At 42.2% G+C, this 18537-nt stretch overlaps 1 pseudogene; it reads right to left on the reverse strand.

Moving 5' to 3' along the window:
- Positions 1–11737: 11737 nt before the first annotated feature.
- Positions 11738–11855, reverse strand: LOC126427565 (5S ribosomal RNA; annotated as a pseudogene).
- Between the last annotated feature and the right edge of the window lie 6682 nt (positions 11856–18537).

Here is an 18537-nt window from a genome sequence, read left to right on the forward strand (position 1 = left end):
ATTAAATCTCATCATGTCTGTAAAACTTGTTCTTGAACGACATTTTCACTACTGTGTTGCAAAATGTTTCGTTCCCACAGAGACACAAGAAGCAAGAAAAATAACAGTAGAGTGGGTCTCAGTACAGATCAGAAGTATTCAACTACTTCCTCTAACCAGTGTTAGTCGATACAGGAGGTAAGACAAATTTAGAAAGAAATTTCAGTAATGTGTGCTAATGATGAATGTGAAAAAACAGAAAAATCTGTCTGTTGTATACGAATAACACAGAGTCAGTCAGGTCAGTCAGAGGAGTGCGAGTTGATGATTTATGTGTATTTATAGAAAACTGTTGGTTAAATTAAACAACTTCCGATTCAGAACAATTTAATATTATTAGTATCCAGGTCCAACTACGGATATGTTGAAATAAGTCTGATTTCATAAGATTTTATTTATTTATATATAAACGATTTGTTTGTCCTGACTACAGATATTTTATTAATTTCCTTGTCATCTTCAAAAGGACGCGAAATAGATTGGCACAAAGTATCTCGTTATTATTGTCGGTACATATAACAAGTGCATCGAGTTTGTTTCGACGAAATTGACGAGTCACTCTGTATCAGTCTATTTAGCCACGAACGTTGTATCTCATTTTGTGTTCTTGTAATATATATATATATATATATATATATATATATATATATATATATATATATATATATATTTAAGATATAATCTACCAACTTCTAACCAATGTTAGTGAAACTTACAATTATGTTGGTACATGTAGATTACTTAATACAACATAACTTTCGTAGTTAATGCAAAGGAATTAACAAAATTTCTGGTTAAAAACATTCTACAAACAGAGACAAAATGTGATACCTCATTTGAGTGTTGTTTTTGCTACTGAGCATCTTTTTGCTTCTCCAGACGGCAGTCTGGCTGCGGTGGTCATAGCGGTAGAGCCCTCTGTTGTTTCTTCCCATGGTGACTGTTAGGTTCCCATCTGCGTAACGTGAGCAGTACTTGTCAGATCAATGTATGCTTCCTCTCTCGTATCTAGACAGTTCTTGCCTTGTGCGAAGCTATCCGCTGTATTACATTTATTGCTACTTCGTATGTACGAGAGCGAAGAGAAATGTTCTCAGTCAAACACAATCATGGTGGTGTTGTCCATTACGTTTTATTTTCTGTTTTGTTACACAACAATCTAAGTCAAGCGTCAAATTGATATGTGATGTACGTTCTTTTGAAACGGTTTAGTAAAGTACTCTGCTGCGTGTTTTTCATTCAAATCGAAATAGTAGAGTACTATCCGTCATTTTCTGATACAATTTATTGCAGAAAATTAGTCAAAGTTAGACAGGGTTCGTAAGGAGCCTAATACATTTGGAATATTTAATAAATACGCGACTGAATTAATCGTGTCCCTATTACTACTGAAGATCGTACTCACAATATACGTGGCAAAATTAGAGCAACAGACGAAATTATTAATTATTATTTTCCTGTATTTTGCGACACAGAGTTTTCTTTACAAAATACAGCTTTCGACCACCTCAAACGACAATAGTTATATTCAGTGGCTGGACTGGAGGACGTGCGTTGTAATTTAGCAATCAGGGATGTCACCAGAAGAGTTAAAAACAACGTCTTACTCTGCAAAATCACAGGGAAAGTGTACAATTTGGTAATGGAAGAACGACGACGAAAGGTGTACGAAACAGCTGACACCATAGGAACATCAGAAGAAAGCACGTTTGACATGGAGTATTAGTTACAATAAAGCTTTGTGTGCCATATTCGTCGAATCCTGGTCAAAAACTAATGTGAAAATGTTCTCAGCAATGGGATGTCCCCATACAAACACTAGTCGTAAGCACGGCTCGACAGATTTAACTTAAGTTGGAAGTTATGCACACTAATACTGCAATTTTTTTATATATGTATTCCATTTCATACATTTCTCGGTTATAAAGTTTCTACAATTTAGGTTTCCTTACATGTTGATACTTACATAACGTATCCTTCTCTTCCACTGCCTAACACCTCGTTTCATTTTAGCGCCAGATTCCGTTGTTTTGATAGCCTCCTTTCAGCAAAATGAATGAAAACAGCTTTTTGTAGCTTGTTCTGAAATCAACAATCACTTAATTTCTTAGTTTGTTGTTGAACTTTCTGTAGTGTCAGTCAGCCGATTATGTACACAAGCCGCAATATATTTTGCCGGCCCTGATGATTCCACTATTTCTGGCAGCGATTCCATTCATGTATCCCAACTCATTAGGGATTCAGTAGTGCCAATAATCTAGAGTTAGAAGTGAAAAGTAAAGGAAATATAACCAATCCATGGAGATAATTTAGTAAATAAATTTCCTGGTTGTTCAGTCTTACGACGTTGCTGTCATTAGCATACTACATCAACACTGATAACTTCAGTGTTTCGGCCTTGTCAGTCGTGAAGATCGTCGCCGATGTGAGTCATAAAATATTAAGTGTAACACATAGCTGTAGTCTAGTTATTTAGTTACATGTTCCGTAGGTCATTTGAACCATTCTTTTATCGACGTGATGTTGAATGCGTCATGTTTACAGCACATGTATACACGATTAGTGTTAAAGCAACTGAATACATTATATTTTAATCCTATTCATTCAACCACACATTTCTTCAATTTTTATTAGGAGCTATCGGTTTTTAAGTAGAAAACTGTCCATGAAGCAGAGGTTGTCCAAGAGAAATGATATTAGGTCAGATATAAACTTGCTTTGGTACCTGCCAGGCATTCAATGTTATTGGGTAAATGATCAAAAATGTTTGTAGCTGCATATTGAAATCCTTTCTGAGTCACTCACAGGTTTAATAATGGGTAATAAAGGCCGATATTTTTACTCCTCGCTTTCGTGCATCATTACTTTCTTTCTAAGTGATTTTACCCCAGAAAATTATTCCATAACATGTAATTAAGTGGAAATATGCAAAATAAGTCAGAAGGTTGATTCGTTTGCTTCCAAGATCAGCAATTATATGAAGGAAAAAAAAGTGGCTGAACTTAATTATTTGAGATGCTGAGTAAAATGCTTCTTCCAGATCAAGTTTTCATCAATACATTCACGCAGAAATTTGGAGCATTCTTCTCTACTTACTGATTCCTGCTCATGTGCTACACCAGTTGTTTATATGACTATATTAGCTGTACAGAACTGAATATAGAGTTTACTCGAAATTTACGGAGAGTCCATTTTCAGCGACCCACTTAATAATTCTTTGAAAAACATAATTCTCCTCTGTTACTTTCTCTCTAATGGGATTTATTATAAGACTAGTGTAGATTGCGAGAAGTAGGCTACCAGTTCTGCTTATTGAATGTCAAATGGAAGGTCATTCACTTATTTAAGGAAAAGGAGTCTACCCAAAACTGAACACAAAATTAAAGTTTGTCATTTCTCCCCAACTTCTAAAATTTTTTACCTTGCCAACATTGTCTGAATTGTTTGAAAGATTCCTGTTCGCCATCGACTGTATGTTCATCAAAAACCCATTACTGTAATTTCTACCTTTTAGTCATTTTCAAGTTGTAAGCAGGTGCTCTAAGACAGCAGTGGTTATCAGTAAAAGGAATAAAAATGACGAGAGCCTCTAGTGCTCGTGTCATCATTAGTTACACACACCATAGTTACGTAATAGAAAGGATAGAAACACGTGTAATAACACCTGTGCTTACTGCACATGTCCTATATGTCTCATAAATATGGTATTGCGAATTGTGATCAAAAAGTAGCGAGAAATTCTGCTTTTCTTGAAATACCTTTATTTATTAATCAATTTCAGTTCTATCCCCTTCAGAGTAATTACTCTCAGATACAACACTTTTTTTAGAATTTTTAAAATTCTGCTAATTTCACTGAATGATGATAGTGCTACTGCCAGCTGATTACAGGTTTACGGAATGTTATATTTAATATATTTTCTTGATTTTTCAATTGAACAATTTTAATCCTATATTTCCCTCTATATTTAGAAAGTGACTGTTCAACTTGTGAATTATCAGTCCCAACGTTGTCACTTAATTTAATTGTTATGGTATCTTGAACACTGACAGGCTGTTCTGTCTCCCATTTGAGAATATCCCATACACTGTATACTTTCCATCTAATGACCTACATTATTAATTTCTAACTGGATATAAATACTTGTTGACATTTTAATGACTTCCATTAACTTATTATAGTATTTTTTGTAGTATGCAAATAATGTCGGATCTTAACTTGCTCTGATCCTTAAATAGATTTTCCTCTTCCACTTACACGATATTTTAATTCCTTCAGTTGTTCAGGACTTTCTAAGGATTTTCTGGATAACTTCTTAGGAAAGAAACTATCCGTTATTGACACAAAGCTACTATGGAATATATCGAATTTCACTCTAACATCTCTTTATACGTCATCCCACACCACCTCTTTTAACTTGCCCTTAAAACATGTTTTCATTAATGAGCCTCACTGCTTTACATGAACCAGCCTCAGTGGTGTAAAGTGCTACATTGTTTATTTCCATTGTCTGTGTTTGGTGATTAGACAGCCCATTAATAATTGTGTACACATTAATTGTTTCAGACTGAGCAATGCCTATAAAATATTATTAATCAGAGTCCTTCTATCTTGCTACACACGTGTTGGAAAACAGACTTCTGAAATTAGATTGAAACACCCAAATAATGATTCCAGTTCATTTCTTCATATCTTTTAAGAAATCTACATTGAAATCACAACGAACTGCTGACTGTTCCTTCTTGTCTCCATCGAGATTTCTCGTAAATAGCTGAACGTTTACTAGAGATTATCTGTAGACTTCTACAATTACCAGAAAAGTATTCTGTAGTTACAACTCACATGCACATGATTCTAGTTTCTAATCAGTACAAACACCATTTGTTTAATTGTTTCTGACTTTGTGTCCAACTTTTACATACGTTGCAACTCCTCCTTTTCAACCTGATAATGTTTTGTTGAAACAAATTAATTTTACTTTTCTAGAAAATGTTACATTTATTAGGGTCCTGTTCCATTCTAATTTCTTTTCAGACTGTGTCTATAACCTGGCACTAAACTACAAAATGTACCCTTGTGACTCCAGTAATCATAGGGACTTTGTCTTGTGTGCTTGTGCCACCTGCCACCTGTCCCCCGCCTCCAACACTTCCTGCAAAATGTTCAGCTAATTCCTATTCAGGCGCATGCAATGATTTGTGTATTCCCATGCCCCAGTTGCAGCAATAAATACGACACAGGTATGAGACTTTGTTTCAGTCAAAACCAATCCATTCAGGTCTGTTTACACAGCTAACAGGCGTGTCAACCGAGTGCTTGTCATGTCGCTGTAAAATCTCCACAAACCTCATACATGGATGTGCTGTTGCTACTCTTTTTTGCACCAGTTCACCTTTAATATTGCACTCTAAGCTCTAGCCAGGCGCCGGCCGGTGTGACCGTGCGGTTCTAGGCGCTTCAGTCTGGAACCGCGTGACCGCTACGGTCACAGGTTCGAACCCTTTCTCGGGCATGGATGTGTGTGATGTCCTTAGGTTAGTTAGGTTTACGTAGTTCCAAGTTCTAGGGGACTGATGACCACAGATAATAAGTCCCATAGTGCTCAGAGCCGTTTGAACCATTTTTTTTCTAGCCAGGCTGTTTCCTGCTCCTCCTACTGTTACGTACCTGATCTTACTCATAAAAATCTCTGCGCAAAACCTCTATGCTTTCTGTCACCTGGTACTCTGCGCCAAGTATTTTTGTGTAAAGTTTGGACTTCGCCCCTTCAGTGACTGCTACGTAGCAGCAGGACTCTTTTCTTTCTGCTTGACTATTCTACCGACCTAGCCTTAACGTCATTCCTAGGAGTCTGCTGTACTGTTCTTTGCTTAGAATATGGATAGACTCTTCTTCTATACCAAGTAACAAGTCAAACTGATTGCTAACCGGAATCTGAAATGTGGTTTCTGAGGTTTTTCTCCTTCTGTTTATTACTTACCACCTTTTCCCAGATCCCGTTGACTCGTTCCCCCTTCAAATACACCTAATTCAAAACACGCCATTTCTAATTCTCTACGAAGGACGTCAATCTTTCTTTCCTATTCCAGACTTATCTTCTCTCGAATAATAATCTATAACTCCATGGGAGAACCTCGTCTGACACTTTACTGGCTTGCCCATATCAATCACCCCGATTAAACATCAATCCACAGTCCTGACTTGTTTCTCCCATACTAACAATTATACGGCAATATCCAAATTTGTCACACATGACTAACTTTACAGTGAACTAGAAAGCAGTAACACACACACAAAGAGTAACAAAGTAACAATAGTGAGAAATCTGTCAGTGAGCAGTGTGGTTCACTTCTAGGCGGGAGACGGACATAAAAACACAAAAATGTAAACACCAAACAGATTCATGAAAAGTTCTTAATTCACTTGCCGCGTCAAATTCGAATAAAATTCCAAGTTTTCGATGATACTCTCCACCATCGTCGTCGTCAAGGACTAAAGCTGGCTGCCTGCCGTCCTGAGGGTACAAAAGAGTTATCCTTGGCGTTAGCTGGCAAAGTTCCCTCTTTTATACCCTCAGGACGGCAGGCGATTGGCTAGATTAAGCCAAGACGCCGGATACCGAAGTCGCACATTCTACATCCACAGATTTTGCTTGCGGTCTCTACACAGTATAGCGTTCCTTGCAGCGCCATCCGCCACATCAGGCGGTGAACTGTGGGAAGTATTCCTCTGCGTTCAGAAGAAACAGATATTCTGTCCATGACATTGGATCAACGCTGTTGAGGAAACTAAGACACGACGCCATTCAAACAAGCCAACACACAGCTCAGCTTCCGTCCTGCCGTGCATAACTAGCTAGACGAATAGTGTCCTCAGCAGGCAGGGAATCGGACCAGTCTTTCAGCCACCCAGACAAATTAAGGAAATTTTCAGCCGAGTTAAAGACAATATCGGCCTGAAACTACTGTGAATTAATAACAAAAAAAAATGGTTCAAATGGGTCTGAGCACTATGGGACTTAACTTCTGAGGTCATCAGTCCCCTAGAACTTAGAACCACCTAAACCTAACTAACCTAAGGACACCACACACATCCATGCCCCAGGCAGGATTTGAACCTGTGACCGTAGCGGTCGCGCAGTTCCAGACTGTAGCGCCCAGAACCGCTCGGCCACTCCGGCCACCTAATAACAACATTATTATTATTATTATTATTATTTTTTTTTTTTTTTTTGCTGTACCTATCGTTGCCTCGAGCATTAGCGTCGTCTTAAATGCAGGTGTTATAAATCTTTTTTTTTCCTTTATTGATTTTCAATTCGCCCCCGAAGGGGGTGGGCTGGCAGCAGCTTAGTACGCTGCTCTACAGCCTACAGACTTTTATTTTTAAAAATGGAAAAAGAAACAAGAAAAACAGGCGATAAAACGGTGACATAAAGTGTTAAATGGCAGAAAAATGCGGAAAGTTAAAAAGAAAGCAAAAGGGGTTGGCAACGTTAATAAAAGACACAGGAATCAGACAAGTAACATAGTAAACACACAATTAAAAAACACGGTGACAGTCTGGTTTCTGTTCACAAGATATAAAAAGCACGCCCAGCGACAGTATGATGGCTGTTCACAATACTTCCCAAAAGAAAACACAACACAGAACACTCACTGTAAAACACTGCACGAAAAGGGCGGCACAAAGACGACACTCCCGAGCCAAAGGCAGATGGGGGGGGGCCGGAGGAGGGGGAAAAAAACGAAAAGGGGTGGAACCAAGGAGGGAGAGGACTAATAAAGGGGGGGAGGGGCAGGGCAGACGCGAGAGGGAATGAGAGGAGGCAGAGGAGGGAAATGCAAAGGGACTCGGGGGAGAGAAGGGGGCAGAGAGAGGGGAGGTGGGGAAAAAGGAGGATGGAAGGGGGGGGAGAGGGAGCCCGGGAAAAGGACAGAGGAAAGGAGGGGGAGTGAGGATCAGAGTTGATAGGAGGGAGAGAGGGCATCATCCGGGAGGGGGAGTTGATGGAAGCCACCTTGGGAAAGGAGATGAAGGGTGTGGAGATGGGGGGTAGGGGGGGATACAACAGTGAAGACGTGGCAGGGGGCGGGGATGGGAGAGGAGAGGAGCAACCAGGGGGTGAGGCGGATCAAGGCGGCGGGTGTTACAAATCAGCAGTGCCAGCGTTAAATAAGCACAGGACTTTGTTTGAACAAACGACAATACTTGGTCACGCATTGATCTATTGGCGCTCTTGGATCAGGAAAGCAGCTGAAATTAGATTTGTAAAAACAACAATAAAGACACCGGCTATGCACGTAGCAATGCGTGGAAGCGAGCTCTTGACTAGGAAGAAACACGAAGGTGTACTTATCGCAGTTACCGCCTGATGGCGCTGCAAGCAAAATCTTTGGAGATAGAGGGTGCCACCTCGGTACGCGCCATCGTGACGAAATCCAGCCAATCGGGTGCCACCTTGTGGGTACAAAAGAGGGGACTTGGAAGTTCACGATACTCAGTCTTAATCCCTGACGCCGATGAAGGCAGGTATCATTGAAAGCTTGGTATTTTATCTGAATTTGATGCGGCATGTGATCTCAGTACTTTCTATTCAAGGACTCTGGCACGAAAAATTTCCTAACCACTCACATATTCGAGATCGTAAATTGTAGTAGACGACACGAAATGAATGAAAACTAAAATGCAAGATTTTTTAAAAACAGTCTTTAAAATACATTCTCAGGAAATCGTGAAAAGCACTGTGAAGCATGCAAACAACACGCAACGACCAGACTGCGGGAGGACGTTAGCACAAGCACGTAAACACCCCACACAGTTCTCTACTGAGCTCAGTTTTAAATCACAGAGTACACGAAACGACTGAAAACTAAAAAACCGCAATATTTTCAACACCATTGTTAAACATACACTATCCAGAAATTATGAAAACCATTGCAATGTATTCAAAACACGCAGCATTCCGCTAATGCTGCTGCTGATGTCAGTCCGCGTGCAGGGAATCATGTGTCCTGTTGTTCAGCTTCTTTTTCTGCTGGAATATCATGAGCTGTGTGTATTAGCTTTTGTTAATTGCACCCGTTTTTGCTGGTACAATCCAACATCTTCAGGACCCTCTACGTCACAAGGTGACCTCGTATTCAGCGGAAATCGTCACCATATTAAAAAAACAAAGACCAGAAACCGTCGGCGACCGCGTAAGTTGTCGTATGTGGTGCGCTTGGTTGTAGCTGTGTGTGAGTTGAGTTGATAGTTGATGGGCCGCAACAAGACGGAACACGCGCGATATGTTACGCAGAAGATGATGGTTTTTCGTCTTTTTACTAGAAACATGGTGATGATTCCCGTTGAAAAAGTAGTAACATTCTTCCGTAGATTGGCCTGAAGATGGTGATTCTGTCAGCGATACCAATTGCAAGTAAACAAAATTAAAATACACAGCTCATGGTGTTATTATTACTACACAAAAAGATACTAGCTGCTGTCCATTCTCCATGTCCGAAAATACGAGGGCGGTTCAGAAAGTAACCTCCGATTGGTCACAGTGCGGGTTGTGGGGGGAGTAGCGACGCCATCTGTGCGTTCACGCACTCAACAGGTCAGTCGGGATCAAGCCGTGGTTGAGTGAACGTCGTACCTGCGCTAGTTTAGTTTTTGTGGCAGTTTGAAATGTGTGCTGCAATAGAAAACCCCGCCAAATGTGAAGTGCGTGCTGTCATAAGGTTTTTTACAGCCAAAGGATATTCTGCAGCAGCTATTCATCGTGAGCTTTGTGCCGTGTACGGACCAAGAGTTATGAGTGAAGGAGTTGTCCGTGAATGGGTACGTTTATTTAAAAGTGGACGAGAAAACGTTCATGATGAAGAGAGGAGTGGTAGACCATCATTGGTGACTGACGAACTCGTTCAGACAGTTGATGCAAAAGTTCGTGAAAATCGACGTTTCTCAATGTCGGAGTTGTCTACTGGTTTTCCACAGATTTCTAAGACTCTCTTATACGAGATAGTGACAGCAAGATTGGGTTACCGTAAGTTCTGTGCACGATGGGTGCCCAAAATTCTTACCGACCACCACAAAACTCAAAGAATGGCCTCTGCATTAGACTTTCTGTCACGTTATCAGGACGAAGGAGAACCATTGTTAAACAGAATCGTGACCGGTGACGAAACCTGGATTAAGTACGTGAACCCTGAGACAAAAGAACAATCAAAGATGTGGGCACATTCAAATTCACCTACCAAACCAAGAAAAGCCTCGCAAGATTTTTCTGCCAGAAAACTGATGGCAACGGTGTTTTGGGATGCCAAAGGGGTGTTGTTGGTTGAATTCATGGAACGTGGTACGACCATTAATCAACACGTGTACTGTGAAACAATAAAAAAGTTACGACGGGCTATACAGAACAAACGCCGTGGTATGCTGACTTCCAGTATCGTTTTTTTGCACGATAACGCCCGTCCTCACTCTGCTCGCAGAACAACGGCCCTTCTTGAGTCCTTCAAGTGGGACGTTATCAACCATCCACCTTACAGCCCAGACCTGGCGCCAAGTGATTATCACCTCTTCATGCATTTGAAGAAATGGCTCGGGTCACAGCGGTTTGATGACGACGAAGAGCTCAAAGATGCGGTCACAGGCTGGTTCCAGGCACAAGCGGGTGATTTTTATGCAGAACAACGGCCCTTCTTGAGTCCTTCAAGTGGGACGTTATCAACCATCCACCTTACAGCCCAGACCTGGCGCCAAGTGATTATCACCTCTTCATGGATTTGAAGAAATGGCTCGGGTCACAGCGGTTTGATGACGACGAAGAGCTCAAAGATGCGGTCACAGGCTGGCTCCAGGCACAAGCGGGTGATTTTTATGCAGAAGGAATTTCAAAGCTTGTGAAGAGATACGATAAGTGCCTCAATCACTATGGAGACTATGTAGAAAAATAGTGCAAAGATGTAGTTGTAAGATGTATATATTAAAATATTTTTATTTAACTTGGTGTATTTTTTAAAATCAACTGGAGGTTACTTTCTGAACGGCCCTCGTACCATAAGCTTGTCTTTGCTAATCGCAGAACTTACACATCTGTTGCCTTTCTAAAAAGCAAACTTTTCAAGGTACCACTAATATATTCCACTGAAAGAGTCAACCTTAAGAAGGTCCTCTTCTAGTAGAACGACCAAGCGAATAACGAAAATAACGAGCATAGCATGATAAATCTTTTTTATTCCTAAGTATGGCTCTGTGTGAGAAGTCACTGGACTTGCAATTTACATTCCTGCTTCCATTGTCGGTGCTCCCGCGTCATTTTTTTCTTTTTGCAAATAAAAGGAATGTACTGAAGTACTCGAAAACGTTTCAAGTGCGATCCGTTCAGTAAGATAAATTACTATGATTACGGAGGTGATATCTCTGTATCTACATCTGATAACGTCTCAGTGTTGCGCCTGATGATCGTCATACTTAAGGCACATGCCTGTGAACCCACGCACAAAAAAAGCGCTCCGTCTTCAGGCCACAAGTGGCCCATCGGGGCCATCCGACCGCCGTATCATCCTCAGATGAGGATGCGGACAGGAGGGGCATGTGGTCAGCACACCGCTCTCCCGGTCCTTATGATGGTTTTCTTTGACCGGAGCCGCTACTATTCGGTCGAGTAGCTCCTCAATTGGCATCACGAGGCTGAGTGCACCCCGAAAAATGGCAACAGCTCATGGCGGCCAGGATGGTCACCCATCCAAGTGCCGGCCACGCCCGACAGCGCTTAACTTCGGTGATCTGACGGGAACCGGTGTACCCACTGCGGCAAGGCCGTTGCCGAACCCACGCACAGCCAGTATGAAATCTGGTACGTATGTTCTGTGTGCCACTGTCGTGAATCTTAGGTTTCTGAGTAATGAGTATGGTACGAGAGACGAAAGAGACGTACTAGTATAACACTACATGCTGCTGCATTTTATGCCTTCTCTGTGTGCTGCGACGTTTTCTATCGGTTTCCTGCTAAGTACCTCTCCCTAAACAGCACCCTATACCAGCAAACCAGTTGCGACTATAATTGGGCGATGCGTAGTTTTGTTTAGAAGGAATATCTCGATGACGTCACAAGAGTCGAACCGCACACGTCTGTTACGGTCCCCAGCTGCGAACGCGCTGTACATAATAGTCTGTGGCTGTGATCGTGCAGTCAAACAGTCTATGCATTGGCTAGAAATGCGAATTAATACAAACACAGAAATATAAAATAAAATATAAACGAGTAATTTAATAAAAGGGTCCTAGCCTAATGTCTGTAATTAATATAGACGGCAGAAAATTATGTTGAATAATGTTTACTGGCGAAAGTATATCTCAACTAAACAGAAAGTGGACCTACGATATCCAGTTAAAATACAAACAGGAAATAACGTTATCAAATAAATTTGCAATGAAAGCGTTACGAGAATCGTAGAAGAATCCTCAAGCAGAACAGTCATCTGAAACACACATATTTCGTGATCACGATACGAAATATTTATCAGCTCAAAAGAATTTAGAATTCAACACGATGATTAGAAACTAATAGATACAAGATAACGAGTAGAAATTCATATTCTGTCTATTCTCAATTAGATAATGCAATCGAAACACGTTAGAGCACGTAGCGGCCGCTCAGCGTCCAGGATCAATCACTCACATGACCGAGTGATGCAGTATATCGCAGGCAGGTCTGCTTTCTTCCTGAGCTTACATGTCACAGTCCAGAATCGCTTCCTTCAATGCACCACCCGTAAAAACGTCTGTCTCTACTTGACTCCAGTGGTGTTCCACCACTGTTTGTTTTTCTATTGGCTGAAGGCCATCCCCACCAAAAATACATCGCTCTTATATTTTGACAGACATGCTTTGACTCCACTTGACAACTTCATGCACTAAAAAAATATATTACATCAGTATTTCAGTAAAGAAATGATAAAAATTCGGTTACACTCAGACCATACACGAGAATTACAAATCTAGATTTGTTCATAAATAAATGAGTCAGCATTCTTGCACAAGTGCAATGACGTTAAACGGCAACAGAATGTTGTTAAATAGTGTGTAAACAATCATTATGTCTGTTTAATAGAAGCTTCTTTTTCACTCCTTACGGTAGTGGTGTCAGCTAATACATGTATCTGATTACTTCTTAAATTACCATGAGTTTGTGTTAGCTATTGCAATTAGCAGTTAAATAAGTATCTGGCAAAAATATCAACACAGTCATTAAACAAACACGCAAGTGTGACAAGATACGAGATAGTCCAACTCCATTTATTTGCTTTGGTACTGTGGAGAATTAGATTTACATCATTTGAGTAATCAAAATGATGTAAAAGACATCATAAACCAATAAATAAGACAGATGCGTAGCTTTCAGGGATGGTAACTGTAATCCAGTGCTATCATCTGAGATATCGTTTATTGAAATCACATACAAGTTGTAAATTGAGAGGTTCAGTGTGAAAAATGAAGTCACTGTAGAAAATTAACTTCTGTACTTTTAAAGATGTTGAAAGAATTTTTATGTCATTGGATGCAGCATTTAGCTGAGATCGCCAATATATTCAGATTTGCTTTATTATGCAACTGTGATTTATTTTTGAATTTCCAAGAGATTCAACTTAGCCATATTTCAGATTGCCTCAAAGTCCGCCATTGTTGTATTCCGCATTCTACTAAGCGAGTGACAACTGCCCAGCTCCTGGGATTTTCCCCATTTTCAGTCACATTGTTCGTCTTCGTACCTAGCTGGCTGGTACTGCTCCCCTAGCTGGGCCAGCTGCGATGTGCCCTTGGTCCTGGGACCATATACCCTGAAGAGTTAAAGAAACTAGTACACCCGCCCAATATCGCGTAGGGCCCCTGCGAGCACGCACAAGAGCCGCAACACGACGTGGCATGGATTCGACTAATGTCTGAAGTAGTGCTGGAGAGAACTGGCACCATGAGTCCTGCAAGGCTGTCCATGAATCTGTTAGCGTACGAGGGGGTGGAAATCTCTTCTGAACAGCACGTTGCAAGGCATCCCCTATATGCTCAATAATATTCATATCTGGGGACTTCGGAGGCAAGTGGAAGTGTTTAAACTCAGAAGAGTGTTCCTGGAGCAACTCTGTAGCAATTCTGAACTTGTGGGGTGTCGCATTGTCCTGCTGGAATTGCCCTACTCCGTCGGAATGCACAATGGACATGAATGGATGCAGGTGATCGGACAGGATCTTTACGTACATGTCACCTGTCAGAGTCGTATCTAGATCTATCAGAGGTCCCGTATCACTCTAACCGCACAAGCTCCACACCCTTACAAAGCCTCATCAGCTTGAACAGTCCCCTGCTGACATGCAGAGTCCATTAATTTATGAGGTTGTCTCCATACCCGTATACATCCATCAGCGTGATACAATTTGAAACGAGACTCGTCCGACCAGGCGACATGTTTCCCGTCATCAACAGTCCAGCGTCGGTGTTGACGGACCCAGGCGTGTCGTGCAGTCATAAAGGGTACACGAGTGAGCCTTCGGCTCCGAAAGCCCATATTGTTGATGTTTCATTAAATGGTTCGCACGCTGACACTTGTTGATGGCCCAGCATTCAAATCTGCACCAATTTTCGAAAGGGTTGCACTTCTGTCGCGTTGAAAGATTCTCTTCAGTCGTCGTTGGTCCCGTTCTTACAGGATATTTTTCCGGCCACAGCGATGTCGGAAATTGATGTTTTACCAGATTTCTGATATTCACAGTACACTTGTGAAATCTGTCGTACAGCAAAATCCCCACTTCATCACTACCTCGGAGATACTGCGACCCATCGCTCGTGCTCCGACTGTAGCACCATGTTCAAATTCACATAAATCCTGATTACATACCATTATAGCATCAGTAACCGACATAACAACTGCGCCAGACGCTTGTTGTCTTATATAGGCGTTGGTGACCTCAGAGCCGCATCCTGCCTGTTTACATATCTTTGTATATGAATACGCCTATACCAGTTTCTTCGGCGCCTCACTGTAATTTGCCTTTGTCTTATACAGTGACACTGAAAAATTATGTGTCAGATATCATATATGGAAGATAATGATCAAGAAGGGAGATAACATAATGCAGGGAATTTCGGTAGAAGAAATCGAAAAGCTCGTTTCAAAGTAATTACGGGCCACCCAATCTGTTTCGATAGAAGCGGCACTCAAATTATCACCGAACGCCAGCCACAACGGGACCATGGAATGGTTCCATTCAAAAGCAATCATCACACGGATTAAGACATTTATTCTACGGAGAGACGAGATGAGTAACTCCTGTTTCGTAGAACCCGGTCGGCCGCAGACGGATCTACAACCGCGCCCATTCTTGCACTTGCTCATTCGACCGAAACCGACGTCCACGGATGTTTTTCTTCGGGTTCTCAAAGATGTGAAAATCACACAATGAAAGATCCGGACTGCACGGAAGATGTTGCAGTGTTCCCCAACCAAACCGCTGATTGTCAGTGTGGGGACTAGAGTTATCGTGCAACAGGATGATTCCGCCCGACAGGGACCCAGAGCGTTTAGATTTGGTGGCGTGTCACTGATTCTGCAAAACTTCTTCGTAGCGCTGCGCACGGATTGTCGTTCCATGCTCTAGGAACTCGACGAGCAGAGGGCCCCTGCAGTCGAAGAAGAAGGACTCATAACGTTACCGGAACTTGTGTGAAAACTTTGGGTTTCTTCGGGGAGAGAGACGTGCGATGTTTTTACTGTTGGCTTTGTGTTTATCCTCGGTCTGTCGTAATGCTGTCGGACAGAATCATCCTGAAGCGCTGTAATGCCCACCTCCACGCTGTCAATTCGACGAAGGCTAAGTTTCAGCGATTTGTTTGATGATTGACATGCGTGGACATCGGTTTCAGTCGGATGAGGAAGTGCAGGAGTAGGTATGGTTGTTGCTGACTGGGATCTACGAAATAGGAATTGATCGTTTCATCTCCCAGTGAGGTAATCGTCTTAATGCGTGTATTACTTTCGAGTGGAACCATTCAAAGGTCCCGTGTTTTTGCAGGTGTTCGAGTTTCATTTGACTGTCCCTCGCAGATTACAATCAGCGAAGGGAAGATTGTAATCGTTATGAAGAGGATTGTCGGCCGCACAATGCTCGATCAACTCAAGGTAGGTCGCTGGATCAGGAAAGGAATGACAAACGTATATCTGCCAAACTTTCACAGTTAAACGGAATGAAATTTCGGGTAAGACCCCGTCCGAAACAGTAGCTGCAGTTAACGATGCGCCTGCCATTTATTTTATTCACTGGCCGTAAGGCCTCGCCCATTTTCCATAGGAATGGACAAGAGCTGCTCCTTCATCAGGATTGGAGCAGGTAAACGGGGACAGAGGTTTGCCAGTTATCAGGAGCTCCAATGTTAGGTTCGTTGAGGCGCCCCTTAGGAAAATGGCGTGGCGCATTCGCCAGTCACTTGTGTTCTGAGGCCATCCTCAGGCTGCACGTACGGCTAGCGAAAGTGGTGAAGACAGCTGGCCCCACTCGCAGGGTGCAGGATGAACATACAATCTGCAATATCGCATCCATAATTGATGGTGAAACTTCGGTTTGTAGCCGAGTAGATCGAGAGCCTTTGTCGATTCTATATGACCGTGGCTGCAGACCTTAGTCATGGGTAGAGAACAACAGGAATACCCTTGACAGTGGTGCGCTACACACAGAAGGCAGCGTACTTGTAAAGTGCATGTGGCGGTTTTTTAGGCCAGGCGATGTTTGAGGTCCTCTGATAAACGATTTCCAGTCGACACGCGTACAGAGTGAAGATACTGCGAATGTTAAGATTTTGCCAGTAAACTGCCGAAGCATTCGTAACCAAGTCCCTGAATTTACTGACTTCCAGGAACTCTATCACACTAAAATTACACCTCGAATCGAGAGCCGAATCAAACCTGAAGTAGAAAGTTCTTACAAATTTAACGAGGCACGGAACACATATCATAAAGACATGTTACACGCCACAAGAGGTGGTGTGTTCAATGCTGTCGACAAAAATACGCCAACAGAAAAATATCACAATACCAAAAAAGAATTAATGTAGAGTAATGAAATTTCGGGAATACTTTGTCTAGGTAACATATTTAAGTGACTAACGTTGCAGGATAACAGATTAATGAAAGTGCGAGACAAGCGACTGCAAATACAGGGTGTTACAAAAAAGGTACGGCCAAACTTTCAGGAAACATTCCTCACACACAAAGAAAGAAAATATGTTATGTGGACATGTGTCCGGAAACGCTTACTTTCCATGTTAGAGCTCATTTTATTTCTTCTCTTCAAATCACATTAATCATGGAATGGAAACACACAGCAACAGAACGTACCAGCGTGACTTCAAACACTTTGTTACAGGAAATGTTCAAAATGTCCTCCGTTAGCGAGGATACATGCATCCACCCTCCGTCGCATGGAATCCCTGATGCGCTGATGCAGCCCTGGAGAATGGCGTATTGTATCACAGCCGTCCACAATACGAGCACGAAGAGTCTCTACATTTGGTACCGGGGTTGCGTAGACAAGAGCTGTCAAATGCCCCCATAAATGAAAGTCAAGAGGGTTGAGGTCAGGAGAGCGTGGAGGCCATGGAATTGGTCCACCTACACCAATCCATCAGTCACCGAATCTGTTGTTGAGAAACGTACGAACATTTCGACTGAAATGTGCAGGAGCTCCATCGTGCATGAACCACATGTTGTGTCGTACTTGTAAAGGCACATGTTCTAGCAGCACAGGCAGAGTATCCCGTGTGAAATCATGATAACGTGCTCCATTGAGCGTAGGTGGACAACATGGGGCCCAATCAAGACATCACCAACAATGCCTGCCCAAACATTCACAGAAAATCTGTGTTGATGACGTGATTGCACAATTGCGTGCGGATTGTCGACATCCCACACATGTTGATTGTGAAAATTTACAATTTGATCACGTTGGAATGGAGCCTCATCCGTAAAGAGAACATTTGCACTGAAATGAGGATTGACACATTGTTGGATGAACCATTCGCAGAAGTGTACCCGTGGAGGCCAATCAGCTGCTGATAGTGCCTGCACACGCTGTACATGGTACGGAAACAACTAGTCCTCCCGTAGCACTCTCCATACAGTGACGTGGTCAACGTTCCCTTGTACAGCAACAACTTCTCTGACGCTGACATTAGGGTTATCGTCAACTGCACGAAGAATTGCCTCGTCCATTACAGGTGTCCTCGTCGTTCTAGGTCTTCCCCAGTCGCGAGTCATAGGCTGGAATGTTCCGTGCTCCCTAAGACGCCGATCAATTGCTTCGAACGTCTTCCTGTCGGGACACCTTCGTTCTGGAAATCTGTCTCGATACAAACGTACCGTGCCACGGCTATTGGCCCGAGCTAATCCATACATCAAATGGTCATCTGCCAACTCCGCATTTGTAAACATTGCACTGACTGCAGAACCACGTTCGTGATGAA

This window comes from Schistocerca serialis, chromosome 1, assembly GCF_023864345.2.
Source record: "Schistocerca serialis cubense isolate TAMUIC-IGC-003099 chromosome 1, iqSchSeri2.2, whole genome shotgun sequence".
NCBI lineage: Eukaryota > Metazoa > Arthropoda > Insecta > Orthoptera > Acrididae > Schistocerca > Schistocerca serialis.